Source organism: Suricata suricatta, chromosome 4 (assembly GCF_006229205.1).
Source record: "Suricata suricatta isolate VVHF042 chromosome 4, meerkat_22Aug2017_6uvM2_HiC, whole genome shotgun sequence".
NCBI lineage: Eukaryota > Metazoa > Chordata > Mammalia > Carnivora > Herpestidae > Suricata > Suricata suricatta.
Genome location: NC_043703.1, coordinates 128,220,648 through 128,229,139, shown reverse-complemented (window position 1 = coordinate 128,229,139; position 8,492 = coordinate 128,220,648).

The following is an 8,492-nucleotide window of genomic DNA, read 5'->3' as shown; positions in this document are numbered from 1 at the left end:
AAGGAAGACCCAGAATTGAATTAGGTAGCATCATAAATCAATGTCTAAGAAACACAGAAGTTCCAAAAGGTAATGAAAGAAAAAAGGTAATGAAATTGTTAGTCGTAAAACAGGAGACCTTTATTGTACTCCTGCCTTCTTACCATCATGTGTCACTGGCTAGACAGATTCTTATCAAAGAATTCAACAGTGAAAAGCCTGTATCATTTTTACATCATTATATTTCCCACCTTGTTAAAAATTCTGATTTGGGAGGATTGTCCAGAAGATAATCTTGCCAAGCTGTCTTTCAGAAGCTCCAGGGGAACTGAGTTCATTTGTTTGTGTTTTGTGACAGGGCAGTCTGACTTTGGGTTGTTACACAAGATTACCTAGAGCCACACACTCTACTTTTCCATTGCTCCAAACTGGTTTCTTTATTTTGTTTTGTTTAACAAAGGACAGTGACTACTTTCGTGAATGAATTTAAAATAAGTTCCATCTTTCATGAACTAATTCATCCTGACTCTCATCCCTGACAGCGAAAGAGATTCAGGTGGATGTCCTACTTGACTGCCCCACAGGAGGGTAACCTGCTGGCCCTGAGCTGTGGCATCTTTGGGGGAAATCACAGGGAAACATCAATCCTAGGAAACGGTTACCCCAAGATGCTAAAACACTGTCTCCAATTCTTGCTCTTCTCACATAAAAATCTCCTTTTGAACTCTACCTTCATGGCCAGGACTGTGACTCATTCAGGTCTGGGAGAGACTCAGGTTTTCACCCAGAGGGAACAAGAACCTGGAAGGCCTGAAAGAACCTGTCCTCCATGATGAGAAAGACTGTATGAGAAGAGATTGTTAAAGACCGCATAGAAAAAAATCCCTCTCTCTCTCTCTTTGTGTGTCTCAAAAATAAGTAAAAGCATTTAGAAAATTAAGATATATTAAAGCATCTTTTCCACCTTTAGAGACCAAAAATACCCTCCTACATTTTCTTCTTGAACCATAATTACCTTAACGCTTACCTGTAGAAATATGATCCTCCACTAACTCATGCTTTTGCTTGATGTGAGTTGAGTCAAGGGTTTTCTTTCCATATATATATATATATATATATATATATATATATATATAATTTATTTAAAAAGAAAAATCCAATAATGCACCTTATTGCCTTTGTTCAAAATCAAGGGATGGTGTACATGAGGGTCATTTCCAGGACCTTCTTTTCAGTTTGTTTGTCTATCTTTGTACCTTGCCTGCACTACACAGTATTAGGCAGGTTTGTAATAATTTTGGTTTTCTACCTTATTTTACTTCTTAGGAGTTCCTTGGATATTATAGGTCAAATGAATTTAACGAAAGCTCTGGAATTAGTGTACCAATTTTGAAAAAAGTCAGAGGGCAGCCACCTTCCCTCACCCACCTGGGCCCTAGTTAACCTGCTGTTCTGACTACACCTGAGAGTCCTTTATTGATAAGTGGTAGTTTTGAAAACCAAAAAGTAAACTATAAACACTTGGAAGCGGCCACATGAGGACAGACCCACCCACTGGGACCCAGGGCCTGGTGGCCGGGACTAGCAGTGAGAGCTGGGCAGGGAGACCTCCTCTGGCTGGGAGTCACACAGGAGGCTGTGACCAGGTCATGGGGAGCTCTTGTCTGTGAACTTGGCTACAAGGGAGGGACTCATCCATCAGCCTCTCGGGGTGGGGCTGTGCCCTGGTGGGTCACCTTTCATAACTTGTCCTGGGCCAGAGGAACATCAGCAACTACATGAATTCTTGACACAGCAATGGTGGGAAGGCCCAGGGACACTTGGTTTCTAGTTTGTGCCACGTTAAAGCCTGACATCTCTCTTCCGAGGGACCAGGTTTCCTGGAGCCTTTAATGGAAGTAATACATCATAGTGCCTGGATGGGGTGTCTTTGCAGACTGGAGAGGACGGAACGGCCTGACTCAGTCCCCAGAGACCCTGGCGGCATCTCAGGACAGCTTCGTCTCCATCACCCGTGGAAGCACGTGGAGGTAGGTCCCTCCATGGCCTGGTTCCCACAGAGACCGGGCGAGTCTTCCTGGCTGCTCATCCTTGGGGCATCCGCCCTGGGATGCCAGTTCTCGTCCAGGTTTTGGGGAAGTGGACCCAGGTCTGACTCCACCCTCACCATCTGTGGAGTGGAGACAGAGGACATCAGGGTGGATTCCTGCCAGCAGCAGGTCAGCCTGCCTCCCACAGTGACAGGTCCCCAAGCAGAAATACCATCTGAGTGATGTCTGTTCTTGAACTAATACACCAGCTTCTGGCAGGAGGCCACGGCGTGAGGTGTGATGGGTCTGTACTTGAGATTCCACACTCCCAGAGTCTCTGTCTCCTGACCTGGTGAGGCGGGGGCAGGTTGGAGAGGTACCTCCTCACCCTGAAGCCAGTCCTACTTAGAGGACCAGGTGGAAGTGGACAGAGCATATAAGTGATCTGGGACGATGCCTTTGATGGATTTACTGATTACTGTCCTCTTTTCTATTCCAGCAGAACAGAGCACCTCAAAACGTAAAGGTTTACAAGAATAACAGTTCCTTATTTCCCATGATTCTGGGGGTTGGCTGGGTGTTCTCTCTGCTAATTTCCTGGGGCTCACCTGTGCAGCTGTGGCAGCTAGAAGGCCTGCTGGCCCGAAATCCCCAAACTGGTTTCTCCCCATATCAACCAGGCGATGCTAGTTGTTGCCTGCAGAGCCATGAGTCTCCTCTTATTCACACACAAGGGCAGGCGTGGCTAGACTTCCAACCCTACGTGAAGGCTCTGAGGAGTCAATGGACTGTAGAAATTCATACATTAATAGCAATGCTAGTTTTGTTATCACCATCCACTGGAAATTGTGAACAATGTCAATGACAAAATACTCCTCCCCACAGGAAGGCCCACTGCATTCTCTCTCAGTGGATGGCCTACTCACATGTCCTGTTGTTGGTACTGGATGCTGGCTGGCTGTCTCCGTGCTCCACGTGGCCTCTCAGCGGCCATGAGGCTAGATGAGCTTTCTTGCATCTAAGGTGAATGCTGGAAGGTGAAAGTCCTCTTGAAGCCCAGAACCCAGAACTTCTCTGGGCCACTTTCACCACATGCTTTTGACACAGCATGTCCCAAGATGCACTTTGATTCTAGAAATCAAGAAATAGACTCTACACTTCTAAGGAAATCAACTCCATTCTCAAGGAAAGGAACACATGTCACTGATCTTCTGACCTACCATTACTGTCTTCAATTACAAATTTAACAACAACTAACAGAAAAATGGCTAAAATGTGTATATAATGCTCATTATGTGCCATAAACTGTGCTGTCTTGATATGAAATGTATTCTTTGCATCTTCCTATTGAAGACTATGAAGAAGAGAGAGGTTATGAAATGTGTCCAAGGTCACTCAGGCAGTAAGCCAGGATTCTAATAAAAAGTCTGATTCATAGAAGGGCAGTGGGTGGTGTGCCCTCCCAGTGGAATTCAGCGCAGCTGGTTCTTTGGCAATATCCTCTGAGAGGCCCTAGCATCTGATGGTAGACAGTCACATAATAAATAATCTGAAGCCTCAGATGTATCCCTAATCTGACCACCTCTTACCACCCCCACTGCCTGACCTGTGCAAGCCTCGATCATCTTTCATCTGGGCCGGGGCTACACCTGCCAAAACATGGCCAGCTTCTCCTCTGGCCCACCTGAAGTCACATTTCAATGAGCAACATTCCCTACATCTTCTGCTGACACAAGATTGTTGGTCAGGTAGCAGGACACTGAGTGAGGACATTGTGAGCCACAGACGGAGATGCTGACAGTAGCATGGTGGACAAGAACAGCAGAGGTGTACCCAGACTAGAGTCTACTGCAGAGACAACAAATGGCTGTCCCCTTCTTGATTGAGGGGTGCCCAAAATATACCTACTTCCACATGGGTAGCTGGATCCCCTGGGAATGGAAGCCCTATGAGGGTACAAGGAAAGGAGCAAAGTTTTCCTTTGCAACATGTTTCCTTTGGAAAGTGTTCTCTGCAGGCCCATCTGTTCCACCTTGACAGACTTGGGCACCTGGCAGATGTGCACCTGGGTTGTGCTATTGAGATTAGCCAGCCCTAAATCTGTGGCAGCCTGTCTCCTCCTCTGCTGATTTCCATATTACTGAAGCACTGCCCACTCCCCTGAACACTGATTGATAGGCTGGTCACAACTTGTCCAGGACTCAGGCCCAGTCAGGACACAGCATGGACATGAAGGCCCCGGACTCAGCTCCTGGGCCTCCTGCTGCTCTGGCTCCCAAGTAAGGAGGGGAACACTGGGAATGTACTCAGCCCGTGTACTCAGAACTGCCTGGCCCTCCAGCAATGTCCTCTTATCATATGATTCAGACTGTGAATAGGTGATTCCCTGTGTCCAAGCTCAGGAGCCAGCTGTGACATCCAGATGATCCAGTCTCCACCCTTGCTGTCTGCATCTCCAGGAGGCAGTCACCATCACTTGCCTGGCAAGTCAGAACGTGAACACGTGGTTAGCCTGGTATCAACAGAAACCAGGGAAAGCTCCTAAGCTTCTGATCTATGATGCATCCACGTTACAAACTTGGGTCCCCTCGCAGTTCAGCGGCAGTGGATCTGGGACACATTTCACCCTCACCTTCAGCCGCCTAGAGCCTGATGATGTTGCACCTTACCACTGTCAGCAGTATACTAGCGGGTGTCCACGGTGATGTAACAAGAGACAAAAACCTCTGTAAGACCTTCAGAGTTTATTTTGCTGTACTTGGTTCTTTTTCATAAGCAGCTGCGGTGGTGGTTGCTCAGCTTAGTATGTCTATTCTGCTTGGAAGTTCTGAGGTTCTGAAGAGCACATCCATGACAAGATTTGAACTCGAAATCTTGGATGTTCTTCAGATTTTGCTGCATCCCCAAGTTCAAAACCAATTTCACTACAAAAGGTATTGGATCAGATGCATATGAATGGATGCCTCCTGTGGTCCAGGCTGGTGTGAGAGGACACCACATCTACAACAAACAGAGACCAGCAGGGGAGCGTGGCAACTATCATAATTCACAGCTGGAAAGACTGGATCCAGATAAAATTCAAAATAATTTACAAAGAAGCTACCAGAAATAATTGGAGAAATAGGGGTATCCTTGAATCAAAGTCAACATGCAAAAGTCAGTTTGATTTCTATGTAACTGAAATAAATACTTAGAAATTAATCTTAGAAAGCACATGATTTACCTCATAAGTGCCTCAAAAGCATCCAATATTTAGGAAAAATAACAAAATACACTCAAAGTTCTGGAATATTGTTCCAAAAACCCTACAAATCCTATGAAAACGTCAGTCCATATATGTCTGAGGATTGAACATCTCTGTATTTTGAACATGTCAATTCTGTCATCCTCTCCTGCCCACGTCTGTGTAGAAGGTGGAAGGTTCACACTTCATCAATCTCTGGCTCAAGCACGATCTATACACCCTCTTCCTTTCTGGACATTAGAAACACTCAATATTCTGTCCCGTGGAAACCAGTCTGGACCTGCTTGTGCTCATCCTGCCCTCTCAGGGGTCCTTGTAGGGATCATAAACACCCTCTCCATTTCTCCTGGTAGGTGGAGTACGTCAGCCTCCAAAAATTCTTATTCATTGAAAAAGGGTCCTTTCCCCCCTCCACGGAAAATCCCTAAAACATTAATAGTGAAGGAGATACGGAGAGAAGGAAAGCTCATAGAGTTGATCCCCACTTTTCTTTCTGCAGCAAGAATCTGACATCAAGGAAGGGCTGAGAGTTCTTTGAGCTGAGCACAGTGTTCAGCAACCTCACATCGTCGTAGATAAGAATCAATGTCAGGGCAGCTAAGGGGCCCAGGTGGCTACATGTCTGACTCTTGATTTTTGCTCAGGTCATGATCTCACAGTCTGGGAGTCGACCCCTACAATGGGCTCTGAGTTGATGTTGCAGTGACTGCTTGGAATAGAGTCTCTTCTTCTATCTGCCCCTCATCCACTTGTGCTGTCTCTCTTTCTCTCTCTCTCTCCAAATAAATTTCAAAAATTGTAAACAAATTTTTATATTAATTTTCAAGGACTAAGAAAAAAGCAGCGATTTTGACAAACTCCAAGGACTTCAGATGGAAATCTAGTTGGACGGCACCCCAGGCGGAGAGAAGAACCGGGCACAGCAAGCAATGTACCACCCATGCTACAGCCCAGACTCATATTCATGATCCTTGATTGAATGACCGTGACATCCAAGATTCTCATGCTGCCAGAGTCAAATGTAATTTCCTTCTGGTTGTTAACAATCATTCCAGAGCCGAAAATCGCCACTAACCTGTTTCAAAGCAGATAGGTGTGAAAATAAACAAAAATATTATGCATACAAAACACAATATGGGTTTCAGTCAACAATTCTAGGCCAACAAAATCAGGGAGAGAGAATCCAGGTAGCAGAAACAGACCCCTCAATTTGCAGATATTAGGTACTAAGATGCAATATGTGTAATGCATGGGGTGACAAGATTGAGAGCTATAACAGAGAGCCCTAAACTATTATAAGAAGCCCTCAAGAGGACACAGATCCGGTTCCCCCTTCCTGCACGCAGGACAACGTGCAAACCCCGGTTCTCCCAGGCCAGTGGTCATGGCTTTGGAGACTTGTGGATCAGAATCACGTTTCTTAATGTTATTTGTTTATTGAGAGACAGAGAGAAAGCACAAGATGGGAAGGGGTAGAGAGAGAGGGAGAGAGCGAATCCCAAGTACGTTCTGCACCTTCAGCACAGAGCCCAGTGTAGGGCTTGAAATCGTGAACCGCGAGGTCATGCCTGGACCTGAAACTTAGATCAAGACACTTAACTGACTGATCCACCCAGGCGCCCCGAGACTCAAAAATTTTAAAAATGATTATTTATTTATTGAGAGAGAGACAGACAGACAGACAGAAGGGGAGAGAAAAGGAAGGGATGGGGAGAGAGAGGGAGGGGGATAGAAAATCAGAAACAAGCTGCAAGTTGACAATGCAGAAACTGACTTGGGATTTGAACACATGAAACCATGAGATTCATGACCTGAGCAGAAAGCAAGAATTGGACACTTAACAGACTGAGCCACCCAGAGGCTCCCTGTACATCATTTCTTTATTTCAGAACTATATTTTTCTATTTGCATTTCCACAGTAAGTTTCTTTCTTTTCCCAGGTTTCCATGGGCAGCTGTGCTGATCAGGCTTCATCCCTCTTGTCTGTGGCTGTGGGAGGGGGTGTCTCCATCTCCTAAAAGGCCAGTCTCAGTCCCATCCATGGCACTGGACACACCTTCCTTCCCGGGTTCCAGCAGGCGCCACACCAATCTCCATAACTGCTGACATGTAGGGTGACACAGGGCTCGGGGGGCCCAGCCCACATCAGTGGCAGTGGGTCAGGGAAGGATGTCACATGCACAGTCAGCAGCATGGAGTGTGGAGACATCACACACCTGTCTGGTCACAGAATGAGCATGGGGACCCTTCACAACATGATGGCCCTAAACAGGACCCTTTCATTTGAGGTCGGCTGTTCTGGTCCACTGAGCAGCTGTCTCCTCCAGGGATCAGGCATCCCTGGATCCCTCTCAGAGAGGATCCAAGATGGGGGAGGTGTAAATGGTGGGGGGCCCTCAGAGGAGGTCAGGAAGGTCCTCAGTATAGGGTCTCAAGCCCCTGAATCCCTATATTGGAGACTCAGGGCTCATGACAACATGGCTGAGGTGGCTCTCAGATGACTCCACAAGACTCTTCCCCCTGAATCTCAGCAGTGTGGTCCCTGAAGGAATGGCCCCTTGTTCTCCACGGCACTGAGACCGGGGACCCCCTGCAGTAGTGGAAAACCAGTGAGGTCCTCACATGGCTTTGACGTTAGTTCCCAGCGCAGTGCTCGTGCTAATGTTCAGTTTTGCTAAGTAGGCGATGGTTATGTGGGTGACAACATCAGGGGAAGCCACCGCAAGAGCCAATAGGAACTCACTTTTATTTGTGAAGTTTTAAGTAAGTCTAAGTGATTTCCAAGTACATTATGGCATCGAAATATAAACAACTCAAAGTCAGAAAAGAGTGTAAGTGCTTATGAAAGAATTCCACAAGTCCCCTTCTATTTTTCCTACATTTTCTGGTTGTAATTCCAGTGCCTGCATTGACTATGTGGGCTCCCAGTATCTACAGCATGGTCACTTATTAGCTCTATCCTGAAATATATAAAAGTGATCAAAAATTACCAGTACCCTATGTCTGAGAATAAGAACCCCAAATGACCAGACTTCAAGTTTGCTTAGAATTCCATTTCTCTTTGTGGCGCCTGGGTGGCTCAGGCATTTAGACCTCCCAGGAGCCCCAGTGTGAGCCTTACTCTTTAGGCAGCATAGCCTTTATGTCTTAGTTTCCCTTCACACACAGACATGTTATATTACTTTGCTCCCATGGGAGCACCCCTCCCCCCCCTCCCCCCAGGCTGCTGTGCCCACCAG